This window comes from Cricetulus griseus, chromosome 6, assembly GCF_003668045.3.
Source record: "Cricetulus griseus strain 17A/GY chromosome 6, alternate assembly CriGri-PICRH-1.0, whole genome shotgun sequence".
Classification (NCBI taxonomy): Eukaryota; Metazoa; Chordata; class Mammalia; order Rodentia; family Cricetidae; genus Cricetulus; species Cricetulus griseus.
Window position 1 is genome coordinate 144,232,027 of NC_048599.1, and position 22,344 is coordinate 144,254,370.

The window sequence follows — 22,344 nt, forward strand, 5'->3', positions numbered from 1 at the left end:
TTCATTTGAGACAGGGTTTCCTTGTGTAGCCCTGACTGTTCTGGAACTCTTTCTGTATATCAAGCTGGCCTTGAATTTACAGAGATCCACCTGCCTCTGCCTCCCAAGTGCTGGGACTAAAAAGGCCTGCACCACCACCATTCAGCTAAAGCCTTTGTTTTAAGCTGCCAGGTTTGTCTTGGGTCAGGAGGGTGAGGAAGAAGACAGCCATCTTTCGAGTTCATGGTCCCTCTCCCTATCCATCTGCTTATCAGAGAATCTGAATCCTAGTTCCTTGTGACCATTGGAGCTCAATCCTGGGACATGCATGTTGGAAGGAGAGAACAGACTCCTGGAAGCAGACCTCTGACCTCCACACATGTTCTGAGGCACACTCATGCCTATGTACACACAACACTTAAACTTTTGTGTTTTTTTTTTTTTTGTTTGTTTGTTTTGTTTTATTGAGACAGGGTTTCTCTGTGGCTTTGGATGCTGTCTTGGAACTAGCTCTTGTAGACCGGGCTGATCTTGAACTCACAGAGATCTGCCTGTCTCTGCCTCCCGAGTGCTGGGACTGAAGGCATGCGCCATCAATGCCTGGCTAGATCTATTTATTTTATGTGTTTGAGTGTTCTGCCTACGTATGTATGTGGTATGTATACCACATGCATGTCTGGTTTTCACAGAGGTCAGAGAGGTTGTCAGATCCCTTGGAACTGGAGTTGTTGGGGTTGTGAATGGATGTGAGCATCACAGAATGCTGGGATTTGAAAGAACAATAAGTGTTCTTAACCTCTGAGCCACCTCTCCAGTTCCAACTTGATGGACTTTAGAATCACCATGGAAACAAACCTCTGGCTTGTCTGAGAAGGAAGGTCTAGATCAGGATCATTGAGGGAGAAGGCTAGCCCTGGCTGTAGGCAGCATTGCCAAGGCTGTGAACTGAATTAAAATCTGAAAGCATGCTGAGTACTCCCAAGTATTGTGTTCTCTGCTCTCTCCCTGAGGACTCAGAGTGACCAGCTGTGCCATGTGCTCCTCCTCATGAGCTGTTCACTCAAACTGCAGGCCCAAAGAAGCCCTTCCTGCCGCGCGGTGGTGGTGCTGTAAGACCCTCGAAAAGCTGAGGCTTCCAGAATCTTAGCCCAGGACCTCGGCCACCCCAATCACAGAATGGAGGCGAAAGCTTGATGCAAATTGCATGAGGCTTTATTGTAGTTTAAAAAGCTAACCCCATGTTAGCTTGGGTCTTTGACCCACCCACTATGGCAGATGGCTAGCAAAGACAGTTTGAAGCCGCTGCGCACAGATCTTTATAGGGCAGCATAAGGGGAGTGTCTAGGGGTATGCACAGGCTCAGGATTGGTGTGCCTCCAGGCTTGGAGAGTTTGCCCTGTGTTAATTGGTCAACTGGTTGTTATGGTCCATAGGCCCTCCCAGGGTGGTTGCTATGCTCTCTACATCAATGTTGTGTGCTTGTTTGTAAAGCACAGCCAGGGTCGTAAAGCATAGTGCCACCAGCTAACTTCTGATTGGCTCCTTGTCACGAGACAGGCATCTGACTTTCTAGTGTCTAGGACAAGGTCATAGAAGCACGTGTTCGGCCATTATGGCTGCCAAAAGGGAAGCTGGTCCCTTCAGTGCACGTCTTTAATCCCAGCACTTGGGAGGCAGAGGCAGGAAGATCTCTGTGAGTTCGAGGCCAGCTTGATCTACAGAGTGAATTCCAGGAAAACCTCCAAAGCAATACAGAGAAACCCTGTCTCAAAAAACAAAACAAAACAAACAAAAAAAGAAGCCCTTCCTTCCTGAGGTTGCCTTCAAGTCAGGCATTTCCTTGCAGCAACGAGACATAACTAAGACACTAGGCCGTGTGCACTGAAGCTGCAGAGACAGCCATGTCTAGAGGAGTAACAAGTAGAAAAGACTGACAACGTCAAGTCCTAGGAAGGATGTAGTCTTTGGAACTTGCATTGCTCTTGGGGGGGTCATAAAATGGAAAAGGTCATGTTAGAAACTAACTGGGACTGGCCAGATGGGTCAGAGGTAAAGGTGTTTGAACTGAAGCCTGCTCACCTGAGTTAGACCCCACATAGTGAAAAGAAAGAAGTAACTCCCAAAAGTTGTCCCCCTGATCTCCACATACCCATCTAAGCACTGGCCTGCACACACACACACACACACACACACACACGTAAATGTCAATTTTATTTATTTATTTATTTTTGGTTTTTGGAGACAAGGTTTCTCTGTGTAGCCTTCGATGTCCTGGTCAACTTGCTCTGTAGATCAGGCTGGCCTTGAACTCAGAGATCCACCTGCCTCTGCCTCCTAAGTGCTGGGATTAAAGGAGTGCTCCACCACCCTGCTGAGAGCCAGTCTCAAGTGGCAGAGAGGGGCCGGGTATTGGTGGTGCTTGCCTTTAATCCCAGCACTTGGGAGGCAGAGGCAGGTGGATCTCTGTGAGTTCTAGGGCAGCCAGGGCTACACAGAGAAACCCTGTCTTGAAAATATCAATAATGATAATAAATTAGATGCCAACTTGGGAATCCAAGGCAGGAGAATTGTTGCAAATTTGAAGTCAGCTCCTGATAGGAAATGAGTTGTTGACCAATCTGGGTTACAATGTGAGACTGATCTCTTCAAATGAACCAAACAAAAACACCATGAGTCTCACAGTATGCACAGTTCAATTTCATTTCAGGGGGCTGGGGTGTGCATATGCTCATGTTCTGGGAAATGTGATCAAAGGTAAGGAGGCTTTTTTTGTTTGTCTTTCCTGCTTCTGTGTAATTTTTATTTTTTAGAAAAGAAAAACCACACACATCTACATTTATATGTGTAATAAATAAAGCAATCTCCATTTTATGCAAGAGGAAAAGGAAAAAGAGCTCTGAGCAGAGCCTGGCCCCGCTGACCTCATAGAAGATCCTCCCTGGTGGCTGCTCCTTTCTGACTGGAGTCACTGGAGATGACACAGATTCAAGGGCTTCCTGTGCTGGCCAGGGGCTCTGTGGTAGTGACAGGAGTAGCCACAGATGCTTCCCGGAAGGCTGAGGGTCAGGCCTGAAGCATCACTAAATCACTGGTGCCTGCCCTGGCTGTGCTGCCGGCCAGGGCAGTGGGGGATGCACAGGTTTGCTGGGGGAAGAGGTGAGGGTGGGGCTCTCACCCTTAGCCCTTAGCTTCACCATCTGAGAGTGGTGAGATAGCTTAGTCAGTAAAGTGCATGCCTTGTAAGAGTACAGATCATCAGAACTCAGGTAAAAATGCAGAGCCCTGCAAATCCTAGCTGGGGAGATGGGAAGTAGAGATGGGGGAATCCCTGGAAGCTCCTGGGACTGCTGGTCTGGCTTATGTGGCAAAGTTCCAACAAATGAGAGACCTAGTTTTATCTATCTATCTATCTATCTATCTATCTATCTATCTATCATCTATTTTGTTTTTTCCAGGCAGGGTTTCTCTGTGTAGCTTTGGAGGCTGTCATGGAACTCACTCTGTAGACCAGACTGGCCTCAAACTCACAGAGATCTGTCTGCTTCTGCCTCCTGAATGCTGGAATTAAAGGTGTTCACCCCCAATGCCCAGCTAGACCCAGTTTTAAACAAAAGATAAAAGTTGCTTGAAGACTTGAAACCTCAGATTGTCCTCTGCCCTCCACCCAGAATGACTCTTTCCCATACAGAAGGGGAGGGGACGATGACATGAAGAAAGGGGTGACTGGAGGGACATGGGGCTAACTATGGCCCTATACATGGAAAAAAAGACCCAGGAAACCAGTTGAAGTCTCAGCACCAATGATCGGCTTTCTTCTCTGCTTTCCTGGGCATGTCTACTGCTGGTTGGTGAGCTGACAGACTTGCTTGAAGTCAGTGGTGGCCCATGCTTGTAATCCAAACACTGGGAATGCCGAGGGATGGTTCAGTAGGTAAGAGCACTAGCTGCTCTTTCAGAGGATCTGGGTTTGGTTCCCAGCACCTACATGGAGGCTCACAACCATCAATAACTCCACCCACGTACCTCACATACACCCACTCATGTAGCTCTCCTGCTATTCTTTAAAAAACAAATACAAAAAAACAAACAAAAAAGTGCTTTTTTAATGAATTGTTTTTATTTTATGTGCATTGGTGTTTCACCTGCATGTGTATCTATGTGAGGGTGCCAGATACCCTGGAACTGGAGCTACAGACAGCTGTGAGCTGTAATGTGGGTGCTGGGACTTGAACCAGTACTTTCTACTGATGAGTCATCTCCCAAGCCCTCTACTGTCCTAATAATCAAGAAGTATTCTTTTTCCCTCTGAGGGATTTATTGGTCCCCATAGACACTGAAGGAAAGCCATAAACATTCATAGCCCAAGAATGTTTTCACTGTCTTTCCCAGCTTGTAGTCTCTTTTATGGTGAAGTCCTCCTATGTTTGCCCAGAATATCCATCAACCCAGTGCTTGCTCCACCAGGCATAGGGGAAAACAAATTAACTGCTGTTGCCTTCAAACAACTTGGTAGGCCTTTCCTTTGGGGGTCTGTCAGGGTAACTGTACCCCAACAAATAATACAGATGCTAATGATCCTGTGTGCCATAGATACCCAGCTTCATGCTCCACCTGGCCACTCGATCAGGTCCTAAGGTTTTAACCATCAGGCTTCTGAGCTGGGAAGACCACAGCTGGGGCAGATGGAATCTTCGGTGAGGTGGCCCCTGGGGGAGCTCAGCAGGCCAGACCACTCTATCCCATGTCTGGAGCTCAGCAGGCCAGACAACTCTATCCCATGTCTGTCAGAGCCTTTGCTTCAAACTCTCAGGCAATATTCTTAGCCTCATTTTTTTTTGTTTGTTTGTTTTTTCGAGATAGGGTTTCTCTGTATAGCTTTGGAGCCTATCCTGGCACTCCCTCTGGAGACCAGGCTGGCCTCGAACTCACAGAGATCCGCTTGCCTCTGCCTTCTGAGTGCTGGGATTAAAGGCATGCACCACCAATGCCTGGCTGTTAGCCTCATTGTACTTATTCATTTGGAGATAGGGTCTCTCTGTGCAGCCCTGGCTGTCCTGGAGCTCACTCTGTGGGCCATGCTGGCCTTGAACTCACAGAGATCCACCTGCCTCTGCCTCCTGAGTGCTGAGATTAAAGGTGTGCGCCATCACAACAGGCTCTTAGCCCTATTTTACTGACAATGAAGCTAAGGTGTAGGTATTCGGTAAGGGGCTTAGTGGATGGAGGCAGGATTCAAACTGGAAGAGCCGGCTGTTCCATTCTGTTAATATCCACTGGGCTACTTGTGCCTCATGCAAATCCAGATACTGGGATATAGGTCAAGATACAGGTCTTGCAGGGCGGTGGTAGCTCAATTATTTTATACCAGTACTTGGGAGGCAGAGGCAGGTGGATCTCTGTGATTTCAAGACCAGCCTGGTCTACGGAGTGAGTTCCAGGACAGGCTCCAAAGCTACACAGGGAAACCCTGTCTTGAAAAACAAAAGAACAACAACAACAACACAAAAACAACAAAAGATACAGGTCTTGAGCTGGGGTGATGTGGCTCAGTTAGTATTCTTAGAGCCTTCATCTTGTTCCTCAGTGCCAGAATAAACTGGGTGAGTGGCACATATTTGTCATGCCAGCACCTGGGAGGTAGAGACAGGAATATTGGGAGCTAAAGATCACCCTGAACTACATAGGGAGTTTGAGGCCAACTCAGCTACAGAAAACCCTGTTTGAACAGATAGACAGACAGACATAGGTCTGGTTGTATGGACCTCACTGAGGACAAAAACATCAATAACAATGATTCTGAGGATATTCCTGTTTTGGGTGCTGCAAGCTTCTCTAAGAATCTCTAGAAAGAGACCTGCCACCCATCTCTGGAGGTACCAGGAAGGTTCTGATGCTGAGTCTAAAACTGGCAAAGAGGAACCAGGCAAAGTGTGGAGACACCAGGTAACAGAGAATGGCATATACAATGTGATCTGGATGACATAACCATTTTGCCAAAGGTCACTATGGCACTGGCAACAGGACAAGATAAGAGCCCAGCCCTGGTCTCTGTGACCCTGTTCTACGTTCTCCATTACCAATCATCACAGGTGAATATCTATAGCCTTCCTGGAGATAACATGACAACCACTCTGGGAACTGACTCAAAGAGACATTGGATCTCAAGTGTCCTGAAGTACAGAACCTCCGTGCTGCTGTCTGCAGGAGTCATGGTGAGTCAGGGAAAGGGTGCCAGTCTGATAGAGGAAGGGAAGGACATGCAGATGCTATCAGAGGCTGGCTTCCTTCCAAAGGCTTATGTGGGACATTCCCGGCTTCTCTAATGAGTTAGAAGCAATGCTGCGGTTTTTGACAAGTCTTTTCAGCTTAGCCGCTTGGTGAAATTTCTTGACAAGCACCATCAGTTTCTGGACTTGAATGGCAGTAGCCAGATCTGTCACCAGGAGAGACTGGACTGCACTCTCACCAAACAGGATTACAAAGAGGCCTCTCAGCTAACCTGTCCAGTAAACATAACTGCAAGTGGGGTGGGGAACACCTGTGTCCTCTGCCTTCTGGGCAGAGCTGGCTCTGCTTCCTAGAAGGAACCTCAAATGTTCGTGCCCTCTGGCTGAGAGGTTCTGCTTCCAGAAATTACCCCAGATGACCACACCAACATGCAAGGGCATGCATGAGAAGCTCACTGCACTGTGACCTGAGAGAGTAAAAGCCTGTAAGCAACTGCCATCCCCATGGAAACATCTGAGTCCCAGTGTAGATGCCCGCATGCTGGAAGGCTATGAAGCCCTGAATAGCCTTTCCAACAAGGAGCAGCCTTTCAGAGTCCCTGTGTTTTGTGTAATTCTATTTTTGTTGCTCTGAAAATAACAGAAATCAACAATATTTAATTGTTGTTATTTTTTGTTTTGTTTTTTGATACAAGGTCTCACTGTGTAGCTACTGCTGGCATGGAATTCTCTGTGTAGACTAGGCTGGCCTTGAACTCAGATCTGCCTGCATCTGCCTTCTGAATGCTAGGGTTAAAGAAATGAACTACCATGCTCATTATTTTCCAAGTATGTGTGTCTTATGCATGTGTGTATATGCATGTTTTTCCATATGTGTAGGCACACTGTGTTCATGGGAGTGTGTGTGTGTGTGTGTGTGTGTGTGTGTGTGTGTGTGTGTGTAGAGCTAAGGTTGAGGTTGAGAATCATCCTTGATCATTCTTCTACCTTATTCACTGAGGCAGGGTCTCTCAGTCAAACCCAGAGCTCACTGCTCACTGATCAGGTTAGCACTGCTAACCAGCTTGCTCTGGGATCCCCTGTCTCTGCCTTCAGGGCTTGGATTACTGACAGGATTTCATACCCACCTTTACATGAGATTCTAGGGATATGAAGCAGTCTTCATGCTTTCTGGGCAAGTGCTTTAACCACCAAGCCATCACCCCAGACCATTTTTTTAAAGATTTTGTTTATTTATTATGCATACAACATTCTGCTTCCATGTATATCTGCACACCACAAGAGGGCAAGAGGGCAAGAGATCTCATAATGGATGGTTGTGAGCCACCATGTGGTTGCTGGGAATTGAACTCAGGATCCTTGGAAGAGCAGTCGATGCTCTTAACATCTGAGCGATCTCTCCAGCCCTGCCGCCCCTGACCATTTTGAAACAGGTTGTGGATATAGTTCAGGGTGGCCTTTTTTGTTTGTTTTGTTTTGTTTGAGAGAGTTTTTCTGTGTAACAGTTCTGGCTATCCTGGAACTTGGTGTGTAGACCAGGCTGGACTTGAATTTACAGAGAGCTGCCCCTCTGCCTCCCAAGTGCTGGAATTAAAGGCATGTGCCACCAGTTCCCAGCATTTTTTTTTCAGGGTGGCTTTGAATTCATGATTCCACCACCCTAGTTCAATTGCCTTTCTCTACATTAGCAATGAAAAAATTCTGAAAAGGAAATTACATAAGTAATTTCATTGATGTTAGCATCAAAAAGCTGGCATTCACTCACACAGACATATACACATATATACTAGTTTCTTTTTTAAGGGTGGGTGATGTGGTATGTCCTTCTGTATGCTCTGAATATATGTTGTTTTTATTGGTTGATGAATAAAGCTGTGTTGGCCAATGGACAGGTAAGATTTAGCCAGGTGAGAAATCCAAACAGGGATAGAGAAGGGAGTAGGCAGAGTTGAAGAGACACTACGTAGCTGCCAAGGAAGCAATAGCCCCTGGCATCACCAGCAAGTCAAGACAACATGGAGATACACAGATGAATAGAAATGGGTTAATAATTAAGAGAGAGCTAGCCAATAAGAAGCCTGAGTAATAGTCCAAACAGTTGATATTTAATAAACTGTGTGTGTTTATTTGGGACTAAACAGCTTTGGGATCGGGTGAGACAGAAACTTCCATCTGTAGGTAGGGGTATGGGACTGGAGAGATGGTTCAGTGGTTAAGAACTCTGATGTTCCCAGAGGACCCAGGTTCAATTCCCAGCACCCACATGGTGGCTCCCAACCATGTGTAACTCCAGTTCCAGGGTATCTGACCCCCTTTTCTGGCCTTCAAGGGCACCAGACACACATATGATGTACACACTGGCAGGCAAAACACTCATACACATAAAAATAAAATAAAAATAGAAACAAAAACAATATGACTACAAAACTACAGCCACCAAGAGAGTGACCAGGCTTAAAGACAGACAGAACAATGCAAGGAACTGAGCTTAGCAGCCAGTCCACACACATGTGGTCACATGATTTTTAGCAAAGTTGGCAAGATCACACAGGAGGAAAGAACAGTCTTTCAAACAGTGGTGCTGTGAAATAATTTATTTTTAACCCTGATTACAAACATTAACTCAAAGTGGATCAAAGAACTCAATGTAAGACCTTAACACTATTAAACTCTCAGGAGGAAGCAGAGGGCAACAGCAATGCTCTCCTGGCTACAACATCAAAGGTAACAAAAAGAAAAGAGACAAATTGGACCCAATGAACACTTTTGAAATCATACATTAGCAAAACAGTATTGGGGGGTGCTGGAGAAGTGGTTTTGGGATTAAGAGCACTTGTTGTTCTTCAGGGGACCCAGGTTCAGTTCCCAGCACACATATGTTTCAGTCTCACAGCCAGCTCTAACTCCAGCTAGGCTCTGAGAGCATCTACACACACACACACACACACACACACACACACACACACACACACACACACGTAAATAAATAAAAATAAAAAACAAGATAAATCTTTTTGGAAATTCAATATCGATAGTAAAATTGCAGGCCCTTAGAAAACATAAAAATTGCTATAAATTAGCCAGGCAGTGGTGGCACATGCCTTTAATCCCAGCACTCAGAAGGCAGATTCAGGTGACTCTCTGTGAGTTCAAGGCCAGCCTAGTCTACAAGACCTAGTTCCAGAACAGCCTCCAAAGCCACAGAAAAAGCCTGTCTCAGGAAAAAAAAAAAAAAAAGAGAGAGAGAGAGAGAGAGATACTCAGCACCCCTCCCTCCCCGGTTCATAGCAGCCTCATTGGCACTAGGTGACACGAGGAGGCAACTCCAGTGTCCATTACCACATGAACAGGTAAGTAAGATGTGGTATACCCAGCAGAATATTACCCAACCTTGGAAAGGCAGGACATGAGAATCTGTGCTAGAATATGGATAAGCTTGAAAACATGTTAGGTAGTCAGGCGGTAGTGGTGGCGCACACCTTTAATCCCAGCATTTGGGAGGCAGAGGCAGGTGGATCTCTGTGAGTTCGAGACCACCCTGGTCTACAAGAGCTAGTTCCAGGACAGCCTCCAAAGCCACAGGGAGAACCCTGTCTCAAAAAACCAAAAAAAAAAAAAAAAAAAAAAAGAAAAAGAAAACATGTTAAGTGAAGGAAGCCAGGAACAACAAACAACTCTATGGGTCCTTTTAGATGAGCTACTCAGAGGAGACAAAACCACAGGAGCAGGATGTGACATGGTGTTGTCAGGCCTGGTAGGGAGTTACTGTGGAATACTCGGTTTCAGGATTTTTTTAAATTTGTTTGTGGTGTGTGTACTCATTCATGCATTCGTGGAGGTCAGAGGACAGCTTTAGGGAGTCAGTTCTGTCTTGGTGGGGGGGTCCTGGGGATGGAACTCAGGCCATGAAGCTCAGTGGTAAGTGCCTTTCACCTGCTGAGTCACCTCTTCTTCACCCATGCACTTCCTTCCGTCCGTCCGTCCATCGTCTGTCCATGCTCTCTCTCTCTCTCTCTCTCTCTCTCTCTCTCTCTCTCTCTCTCTGTGTGTGTGTGTGTGTGTGTGTGTGTGTGTGTGTGTGTTTCCGGACAGGGTTTCTCTGTGTAAGGTCCTGGCTGTCCTAGAAGTCACTTTGTAGACCAGGCTGACCCACTGACCCACAGAGATCCGCCTGCCTCTCCCTCCTGAGTGCTGGGATTAAAGGCGTGGGCCATCACCACCCAGTTTCTTTCTGGTTTTGTTAGGGATCAAACAAAGGCATGTTGGTCAAGAGTTCAGGCTCAGGATTGGAACTTTCTGGATTTGAAGTCAGCTCCATCAATGACTCCCCAGGCATGATGATCATGTGAGTCTCTGTGCCTCAGTCTCCTCATCTGTGAAGGGAGACCTCCCCACGGGTTGCCATGACAAGTGGGAAGGCTCCCATGCAGGAATCCCAGGCTTCACCATCGGGCAGCGTCCTGGGGGCAGTGAATTGCAAGGTCCTGTGATACAGAGCAGGAGGAAGAAAAGGGACATGCCCAACACAGACTGGATGCTTCTGCTAAGCCTGCAGCAGCAGCCATAGACTATTGTAATAAGGAAACTTATTCCTGCCCTCTGGGAGCTGTAGTGCTCCTGACTCTTGGGCAAACAATTATCCCTTTGATGTCCTCACGCTCAGTTCCTGCTTACTCATCTGTTCAGTGGTCCTTTCTAGCCTAAGGTACAGGCCCTAGGCTGAGGGCAGGTAAAGTCTCACTGGGCCTTTATTCCCTCTGAGAAATGGGGTAGCTTTGGAAGCTGTAGCCGACATTACAGCAGATCTTAATTATCCCAGGGCACAGTGCTAAGACTGAGTCCAAAACACAGAAGTTATTGACACTGTTTCCAATAAACACAGTGGGGAACATCAAGATCTTTAAATAAAGCAGGGTGGCCGACACTATGCCACCTTGGGGTCTCTGTCATTGAGGTGGTGATTTGGGTCTCTCTTGCCATAACAAGCCCCAGGGCCAATGGCTCATCTTTCTCTTCCGATACCTATAGCAGCACCTTAGCATACACAGGCAGGACTCCAGTTTTTACATTTTAATTTATTTCTTATCATACCTATGGGTGTTTTGTCTGCAGGTATGTCTGTGCACCAGGTGCATGCTGTCCCTGTGGAAGTCTAAAGAGGGTGTTTGATCCTGTGGAACTGGAGCTGCAGCCAGCTGTGATCTCCCACGTGGGTGCTGGGGATTGAACTTGGTTCCCTCTGGAAGAGTACTCAGTGTTCCCAACTGCTGAGACATCTCTCTAGCATGCCTTTTTTTTTTTTTTAAATTCACTTCTCACAAACACCTTTAAAATAGACACTAGCATGATTCATATTTTAGAGCTCTGAAGTGGAAGCCTAGAGAGGTTAAGCAAGTTGCCCAAGCTCAGACAGTGGCAGAGGCAGAGTCTAAAGCTGAAGCGATCCTTGATAACTGAATGAATGAAGAGAGGAGGAAGAGAATGGGCACAGAGTTTGGGGTCTCTGGGAAAGGGGTAGAGTCAGAGCACAAAACCTGGGACAAGGCCATCCCCATCCTGCCCCCCATGGCTCCTTAAGTGGGGGCTGAAATGTGGGAGGTATCAGGACCCTAAGGTTAAGAAGAATATTAATGTTTAGGGCACCCAGCTCCCAGGCTGTCAGGAAGTTGGGATTGATGGGAAATCCTAACAGTGTCACTTCCCTGCTGTCCCTGGGGAGGGTCAGATGAGTAGAAACGGCACATCCTACAGCACTGAGGGCCAGGCTGGGGCTAGGACACAGTTGGTAGAGTGCACAAAGCCTGGGGCTGGATCCTCAGCACCCTGCCAACCAGGTGCAGTGGCACACATCTGGAACAGGAGAGTGGTTGTCAGCTCAAGGTCATCTTTGGCTGTATACCAAGTTTCAGGCCAGCCTGGCATCTGTAAAATCCTGTCTCAAATAACACAACACCAATATCAGGCTGTTAGTAGCCAATATCTGATGAGTGCTTCCTGTTGTCAGGTAATTCACAAAGCCTTTTTATGTGTATTATATAATGCAGAGGGTATATTCTACATTATAGACTATATAAGCTCTTTGAACACTGTCCGGTCCACAAGGCTAGTAGGACTACCAAGTGAGAAAACTGAAGCTCGGGAATGCCACACCTGGCCTCCAGGTTCCAGAGTTGAAAGGCATAGAGGTTGCCAGCAATATCCCTATTCATGCCTGGGGTTCCCCTGTCTTATCTATCTCTCTCTGTTCCCATCTTCTCAGTATTTCACCGCTACATGCCAACACCAAGCTGCCAACATTTAAAAACAGTTGCAGTCTGAGGACTATGACTAAGAATTTAGCAAATACGCAGAGCTCAGTTAAGGTCGAAGGGCCCTGTGTGCACAAGTGTCTAAGGACAGGGCAGTGACCCTGGAGTGCTTCTCCGTGGTGAGCACAGCCCTGATCACTGGGTGAAAGGTCCTGCCAGGTTATGTAAGCTCCATGCCTGCAGCCCACACCTGGCCATGGGGTGGGAGTTTAGAAAGATCCAGAAGACTCAGTCTAAGATTGAGCAGGTGTCTTTGGAGGAGGCCTAGCATTTGGCTCAGCTGGTCAGAGATTTCAGCCAGCCTACTCCCAACTCCACTTGCTGGGTATCTCTGTGTGATGCCCTTTTCCCTGGTGCCTTATGTAACTATACAAAGAAGGTGTCCTTATCTCCCTTTTACAGGTGAGGACACTGAAGGTGAAACAGCTTAATGATTTCCTTGAAGCCATAGGACCAAGGAGTGGCAGGGCTGGTTTCTGAACCCAGGTCACACCTTGGACAGAAAGAAGGCAGGTCCAGGCAACTGTCTACTCATGAGGTGTTTGAGACCTGGCAGCAGGTAGAGAAAGGAAATGTGAAGGGGATAAATTTCTGAGTCCTGTGGGAAGGCAAAGTGAAAGGTTCAGGCATTATGCTGGCCTGCCCCTGTTACCTGGTGGAATCCACTCAGGCAATACCCTGGTCAGCCCAAGGTTCCATGGGAAAGAAGTCTGCACGCAGGTGCAGAGGACCCCTTTAAAAGATAAGTCCCTGCCCCGTTACGCTCTCTGTTCCTCTGTTTCTCTGTTCCCCTCTCTCTGTTTCCCCGCTCTGTCTCTCTATGGCAACCGGCCATGGCGGTCAGCCATTTACCCCTGTTCCTCTTCTTAGTCTCCCCATTCCATCGGGTCTTTATAATAAACTTATAGTCAATATGTCTGTCTCAGCAATTTCTCTTTTCTTCTTTTTAAACAAAACAATAACACAAAGGCCACATGGATCTGATTTGGGCTTATTCTACTCCAAAGCATAGATAAAAAAAAGCAGCATTGTTAATATGGCCTTGTGAGATTGGGCCTATATTCCTTGCTAGCCTTGCCCATCCTTCTGGAAGATTCTGGACTCTTACACTCCTTTTTTTTTTCTCTCCTAATGTGAGCCACCTGTCTTCTCTCCACCAATGCTGCCTCCCCTACCTGACTTCCACTATTTCCTCAGAGAAGCCTGCCTTGACCTACCCACACTCCATTAAGCCTCTCTTGTTCCCAAGATCCTGGCACTGCCACTCAAACACTGTCACCAAACACTCCGTCGGTCACCATGCGAGCCACTTCTACCTGTACTTCTCTGCAGCCTAACCCAAGGCACACGGTGAAATACACCTGGGGACGAATGATGTGCATGAACCTTGGAAGGCAGCGGTGGGAGAGAGGGGTGGGGCTGCCTGGCTGATCTATGGGTTGTACAAAGAGCAGCATTCTAAGAGGGGGCGGCCCTCACTGGCCAGGAACATAGGGAGCCAGGGTCACTTTGCCCTGTGGTTGTTTGTAGGTCCTAGGGGATGGCCTTCCAGAGCTGAAGCCAGAGTGTGGGAGGTGAAGCAGGCCCCAAGGGCCAAAGGGAGAGATGGGCAGCTCTGTGAAAGCAACCATGGTGTCTGTGGATCACACCCCAGATTTACCCTAGGAATCTGGCCTCATTTTTGCCATGCTGGCTGTGCTGGAACTCACTTTTTAGACCAGACTGGCCTCAAACTCACTGAGATTCACCTGCCTCTGACTGCCAAGTGCTTCGATTGAAGACATGTGCCACCACCACCCCGACAGGCCAAGGCTTTTATTTATACTCATAAATCAAAACTGCTAGCCAGCTGATGGTGGTAGCACACCCCTTTAATCCCAGCACTAGGGAGGCAGAGGCAGGTGGATCTCTGTGAGTTTGAGACCAGCCTGATCTACATAATGAGTTCCAGACCCGTCAGGAATACACAATGAGACCCCACTAAGAACAAAAAACAAACAGGCTGAAGAGATGGCTTAGTGGTTGAGAGCACTGGCTGCTCTTCCAAGGACCCAGGTTCAAGTCCCAGCACCCACATGGCAGCTCACAACTATCTGTAAGTCCTGTTCCAGGGGATCCAACACCTATACACAGGCAAAACACCAATACACATAAAATGCAAATAAGCAAATTATTAAAAAAACAAACAAACAACAACAAAACCAGAGCTGGAGAGTTGGCTCAGCAGGGAAAGGCACTTGCAGCCAAGCCTGACAACCTGAATTCAGTCCCTCACCCCTGTGGGAGGGGAGAGCGACTCCACAAAGTTGTCCTCTGACCTCCACATGCACCCTGTGCTGTGCTCCACTCACACAAATCCACACATAGGAGTAATAATAAGTAAATGCAATAAACAAACAAACAAGAACAAAAAGGTGTAAGTGAAAACCCAGGTTTCTTGGCTGATGTGGTGGCACACACCTTTAATCTCAGCATTTATGAGGCAGAGGCAGGTGGATCTCTGTGAATTCAAGGCCAGCTTGATCTACATAGCTAGTTGCAGAACAGCCAGGGCTACACAGTGAATCCCTGTCTCAAAAAAACAAAACAAAAAACAAACAAACAAACAAAAAACTCTGGTCTCTTACTCACAATCCAGTCTCTGCTGAAGTCAATTGACCTGTGTATCAGTTTTTCAGAAGTCCCTATGAGAAAAAACAAAACAACAACACTAAACCAAATCTATAAACAGAGCAACACTTCAATACATACATCGCAGCAGTTGGTATACATATTATGTGATAAACTACTACAACTAAGTAAGAAAATATTAACTCAGTTTAGAAATAGACAGTTCATAGAAGAAATACAAATAGCTTAAAAATAGGAAAATAAGCTGAAGAAAGGTAGGCGAGCAGAATAATACAGCTCTTCTTGTTTATTCCAGTAGCTTAGAAAAGGTGGAAGGGATGTGGGAATGTGCGCAGTTTCATACATTGCTGGGACATGTCAACAGCATTGTGTTCATTCTTTTTAGGAGGCTGCTTGGGGCATCACTCAACAGCAAATTTGCAAACACTCTTTGACTCAGTAAGCCTTGGGCCCGACTCGGGACGGCTGACTCCATATCTTGTGCTATGAACCATGACTCCCCTGTGAGTGATGGTCAGGCTTGTGTTGGAAAGGGCAGAGTTGGCAGATAATCCAGAGGACTCTGGACTTGACCGTGGGAGGCTTAAGCAGGATGGATTGCTGTGGGTGAGTTCTTTAGCGTCTTTATCTTTTTGTGTGGCTGGCTCGGATGGCAGCAGGAGCCCAGGACAAATCAATATGCCCTTGGTCAGCTGATTTGGTGGCTCAGCTGCCATTCCAGTTCTGCAAATAATTGGAGCCCAGTCACCGGTGAATCAGCACTGACTGCCCTTGGCAAGCTGTGCCAGCAAGGCTGCTTGCTTAGTGTGGCATGGCTGTGTGAAGAAGGCTCTGTGCTGGGAGCTAAGTGACAGAGAGCCTGGGCCAGCTTGGTAGCTGCCCTCAAGGGGATTTGGGGAAGTGACATTTACTATGCCTACCTTAGTTCCTCCTGTGTCTGTTTCTCTCTTTTGGTCATTCCCTTCCCACTTCTCACCCTCCATTTCTTTCTTTCAATATGGCCAGGTATTGTTCTAAGCCCTGGGCAGGGGAAAATAAACAGGACCCTAGGCTCTCATTTTCTGTGCATGTGGGTGTTTAGTAACACAGTGACACAGAGTCAGGGGCAGGCATTATGAGAAGGGAAGGGTGGTGTGATGTGTAGGATGCATGAGCTAGCGCCAGACATTGAGTGATGTTATCAGATGGCGGGAGGGGTCTGAGGGAGGCAGGCAAAGGTAAGAGCAGTTGCTTCTAAAATGCTCTAAACACCAGGCTAAGAACTTGGCTTTTTATCTAGAGAGAGACAGAAATGTAGAGGGACATTTGTTTATAACATTCTTATAATTATATATTGTCAAATGCCAAAACTAATTAAGGTCTGGGGCTGTATCTCAAGTGTAAAGTGTTGGCTTAGCATATGGAGCCCTGGGTTCCATCCCCAGCACCGAATAAACTGGACATGGTGGGGCATGCCAGGGAGGTAGAGACAAGAAGATCAGAAGTTCAACGTCATCTTTGGCTACATAGCAAGTTTGAGGGCAGCTGACTCTGTACTGGATCCTGTTTCAAACAACAAGCAGTCTAACTCGTTCTATTAGAAAAATCAAACAAGGGTCTGAATATTTTCTTTTAATAAACTCTCTGTGCTTGCACACTTGACTGCATGCATGTGTGCCTGTGTGTGTGCATGCATACATGTGTGTGTGCATATGTTTGTGAATGCCTGTGTGTGTGCATGTGTGCATGTATGTGTGTGGTGCTGGCACTAAACCTCCACGTGTTTTGCAAATGCTAGGTGCTTTACCACTGAGCTGCACCCCCACCCAGAAGAGCCAGGAAGAGTGAGTCAAGTAAGCATGTCTTTCCAAAGATTCTCCTCAGATGGAAGCTTCTGGTAACCACCCTTCTGGGTGTATCCCTCCAAGATTCCTTTCTATGCTCACATAAACAACTCTTATTTTTCTTCACAAAAACAAGCTTTCCCTTTACACATTGTCCTGTGAGAAACGGGCCACCTTCCGCTTCAGCACACACCAGTCTCCAGCATGACAGTCTCTCAGGAACCACTGATGTCATCTGCCTTTACTGGACACTTACTGAGCTGAGCGCTCAGGATGGAGCAGGGGACAAAACAGGCCTTATCCTGGAGGCCTCTGCCTTCCTCCCAGTGTCTTCCTATGATACATAGCATGCAGGGCTGCTCTCTCGTTTGTTTGCAGACAGAGCCTCACTCTGTAGTGAGGCAGGCCTGGACTCGTCATGTAAGCCAGGCTGGTTTGTGTATGTACCTTTCCATGCACGTGGAAGTATTACAGTCATTTGTGAGAAGGAATTTTGAGAGCTGGATACTGTGACACATGCTTATAATCCCAACACTTTGGATGCTAAGGCAGAAGGACTACTGTGAGTTTGAGGACACTCTAGGATACAGAGCAAGTACAAAAGGAAGTCTTCACAAAAATTCTTTTGATGTGGGGTCCTGTTTGTTAGCTAGGCATACCTGGAACTCTTAGCTGGAGCAATTTCCTGTTCAGCCTCCATAATGACTGGAACTATGCACATTAAATTGTTAAATTAAAATAAATAAATTGTGTGTGTGTGTGTGTGTGTGTGTGTGTGTGTGTGTGTGTGGTGAGTGTATCAGCATGCCATGGCATACTTGTGGAGGTCAGAGGGCAACTTTCCGGAGTTAGTCTCTCCTTCCACCATGGACTCTGGGAATCAAACTCAGGTCATCAGGCTTGCTCAGTAAACACTTTTGCCCACTGAGCAGTCTCTCTTGCCCAATGAATCATTCTGTATGGTTATTTTGAGGACTGGAAATATAGTCATTCATCCAACCAGCCACACACCTGTCCACCTGTCTATATCCAAGCATGTGTGCACCCACTCCTGTATTTGCCCACTACGTACCCATCCATCCATTATCTCCACATATAAATACATCTGGTCACAGTTTTGGAACATGCATCATGTGGCAGGCTTTGAACTGGATGAAAGGACCCTGTGGGTGACTTGTTTGACTCTGTGCAGTTCCTGCTATAGTGGGACATGGAGCTGTCAACAGCAACAGGAGGCTGGTGTGTGCTGAGGTGAATGGAGGCCATAGAGTATACCCATGGCCAGAGATGGTGTCCTAGTTTGCTTTCTATTGCTGTAATAAGGACCATAACCAAAAGCAATTTGAGGAGGAAAGGGTTTATTTGGCTTACACTTCACCAGAGGCAAGCCATGGCAGGAACTTGAGCAGAATAGGAACCTGGGGCGGAGCATGGAGGATGCTGCTTACTAGCTTGCTTCCCATGGCTTTCTCAGCCTGCTTCCTTCTACAACCCAGGGCCATCTGCTCATGGGAGACACTGCCCACAGTGGGCTCAGCCCTCCCATATCAATAATTTTTAAAAGATTTTTATTTATTTATTATGTATACAACATTCTGTATATTTATTATGTATTTATGGAAATGTATATCTGCACCAGATCTCATTACAGATGGTCGTGAGCCACCATGTGGCTGCTGGGAATTGAACTCAGGACCTCTGGAAGAGCAGTCAGTGCTCTCAACCTTTGAGCCATCTCGACAGCCCCCATATCAATCATTAATCAAGAAACTGCCCCCACAGACTTGTCTACAGGCTAGTTTGATAGAGGCATTGTCTGAACTGAGGTTCCTTCTTCTCAGATGACTCTATCTTGTGTCAACTTAACAAGACACTCCCCAGCACAGAAGGTGAAGATTCTTCACAGAGGCCCTGCTTCCTCTGGTTGCCCTTCTGTTCTGACTGTGGTCATACTAAATTCTTCATTCCTGTCTACTCCTTTCCCATGCCTGAGCCCTTTCTGACCTTCACTTAAATCTAATCAAGAGCCCTGCAGCCCTCCATGTCAGCCTAACTCAAGGAATGGCTCTCTCTCTCTCTCTTCCCCCTTACTCCCTTTCTCCTGTCTTCCTCTTCCACACAGTTCTAAAGATCTGTAGCTTGCCACTCCCAGTCTTCCTTTCAAACTCTAATAGGTAAGTCTTGTTTCTCAGTGACAGGGGCTCAAACTCAGGTCGTCAGGCTTATATGCAGCAAACTCTTCTACTGCTAAGCCACCTCTCCAGCCCAGGCTGGCACAACTCAGAGAGCTGTAAGAACTGTCAGTGCATTCTAGGATGTAGGGCTTCTTTCTCCTCCCATCATTGTCTCTACCCACAGGGCTGGCTGCAGCCTCCTGTCTCTGTTCCTGTGTCTTGCTACATGGCCCTGGCTAGCCTGGAGCTTGCTATGTAGACCAGGGTGACCTCCAACTTGCAGCAAGGCTCTTGCATCTGAGTGCTGGGATGACAAAAGTGTGTCACCATATCTGGGTCCCCCTTGGGTTTACAATAAAATCTAAACTTTAAGGCTCACAGGGGCCCTTGTAATTAGTGTCCCTCCTGCTTCAACTCTTTTCTACCCCTTTCATTCCGTTACAGTCATATAAAGTCTCTTAAATATTCAAACTTGTGCCTCTACCCCCAGCACATCAAGTGCCTGGGTTCCCTGAATTACCAAAGTCTCAGCTGAGCCGACACCTCTAAGAGGCATCCCTTGGTTACCATATCAGAGTCAGAACCTCCAGCTCAGACAATCTCTCCATCTTTCCCCCAAGACTGTTTGTCTGAAATGGTCCTGCATGGCATCAGTTAGTTTCCTTATTCAGCTGGTCAAGGCTTCAGCAAGGTAGGGCAGTAAAGGGTTGGGGACTGGGGTATTGGAGAAATGTGACCTGCTGGCAGGAGACTTCCCACAGACCACTTGCTGAGATCCCTCTGTCCATCTAGTCCTGAGTCTTTCATAGGCACATTCTAGAAAAGTTGCAAGGGAAGAAATGACAGCTTAGAAAAGTTTAAGGAGTCTCATTGAGGTCCCTGTCCTTCCCCCCACCCCCACCCTTTGTTTCCTTTTAAGATGAGATTGGCCTTGCTGGGATCCTCTAGCTTCAGGATCCTGAGCCCTGGGATTACAGGGCATGTGTCACTACACTTGGAGTGTAACCATCCTGGAAGGAGTGAAGGCACTCTATTACCTATACTGCTTGCCCTCTATTTCAAACTAAACCTCTTATTAGTAGCCTAGTGACTTGGGAGGTCACTGGATTTACTTGTTCCTTTCCCCAGTGTAACCACATTGAATAAACCTACTTTTCACTCCTGTCTCATTTACTGGAGTATTGAGGATGGGCAGCCAAGCCTAGCCTCTCTTGGAAGAAGTTCTTTCACATTCTCTTCTGGAAATGCAAAGCTGTGTACTACAAACTGCCAATGATATGTTGGTTAGATTTTGGCTCCAAACCACATCGTCCTCAATATACAGAACACCCCACTGCCATTTGTAGATCCTAAGCTCAATGTTGCAAACTGAGCCCCCAAGCCAATGTACCAGCAGAGCCAGGATTCTTTGTTTTCAACACATGTTTTCTCTGTGTAGGCCTGGCTGTCTTGGGATTCTCTCTGTAGATCAGGCTGGCCTGGAACTCATAGGTCCACCATCCACCTGTCTGCCTCCCAAGTGCTAGGATAAAGGTATGTGCCACCGCACTCAGCTCAGAGCTAGGATTCTAACTAGGGTTTGTCTCTCTCCAAATCTTACATCCTGTCCTGGTACCACACTTTTTTTGTTTGTTTTGTTTTTCGAGAGGGTTTCTCTGTGTAGCTTTGGAGCCTATCCTGGCACTCGCTCTGGAGACCAGGCTGGCCTCGAACTCACAGAGATCCACCTGCCTCTACCTCCCAGTTAGGCCTTTAGACATCCTTGGCTGATTTGGAAATCCCATTAGAGGCTCAGGTAGCCACAGGCTCTTTTTTTCCCTTATGGAACAGGCCTGGGGGGAAATGGTTGGAAGTCCAGCCAAAGAATTTAAGCCCTCTAAGCCAAGTCTGGTGTGGAAGTACAAGCCTGTAATCCAAGGGCTGAATTGATAAAGGCAGGAAGATCATCCCTAGGTTCATAGTCAGTTTGAGGCCAACCTGGGCTAAAAACATGTAGACACTACTGGCAAGAAGACTCAGCCATGTCGGGTGTTGGTGGCGCATACTTTTAATCCCAGCACTCGGGAGGCAGAGCCAGGTGGATCTCTGTGAGTTCAAGGCCAGCCTGGTCTACAGAGAGAGTTCCAGGACAACCTCCAAAGCAATACAGAGAAACCCTGTCTAGAAAAAAAAAAAAATGAAACAACAGACAAAACAAAACAACAACAACAAAAAAGACTCAGGTAAAGGTGCTTGCTGCAAGTTTGATGACCTAAATTCAATCTCTAGGACCCACATGGTGGAAGGAGAGGACATATTGTATTCTGACCTCCATAGACACTGTGTCACATGTGCTCATTCACATAAATAAATACAACTTTTTTTTTTTTTTTTTTTTGAGGCAGGGTTTCTTTGTGTAACAGTCCTGGCTGTCCTGGAACTCACTTTGTAGACCAGGCTGGCCTCAAGTCACTGAGATTCACCTGCCTCTGACTCCTGAGTGTTGGGATTAAAGGCATGTGTCACTACTGCCTGGCTATAACCTATTTTTAAAAGGACAAAGCCTTTAGGCCTCTACTTCTCCACCTGTAAAAGGAGATGTATAGCTACCTCAGGGAGCACTGGATCTGTTACTTTTTCTTCAATCTGTGTTTTCTACTTTATGGGACAATAAAGAGAGACAAGATTGCCACCCATGATACTGAAATGCAAACTCAGGAATGGGAGTTTTCACTCACATGTCCAAACATCAAATCCAGCAGAGAATTTGCATCTTGAATGCCAATCAACTGTGTAGCCCTGACTCCTGGAACTCACTCTGTAGACCAGGCTGGCCTCAAACTCACAGACATCCACCTGCTTCTGCCTCTGAGTGCTGCAACCCCACTCTAGGTCTCCACAGTGAGGTCCTGAAGGCCTTATCTCCTTCGGGAATCAAAAGTGGCCTCACTCACCAGTTCCCCATTACCTGAGGCCAGAACAAGCAAGTCACTATCTAGCTCAAAACACAAAACAAAACAGATGGTAGCTCCCTCTTTACTCTGGTCGACAAGGCTGATCTTCCATTCTCTCAAATGAGAATTCGTCCAGGGGGGTGCTCAAAACTTTGTTAGTACCACGCTGCCTGGCCCTCAGGCCTCGGGTGGCCGTCACTAAACCCCTCCTTTGAGTTTCCTTCCCAAACCAAAAGCCCAACGCCTCCTCTGACTTTCCCATACGTCTA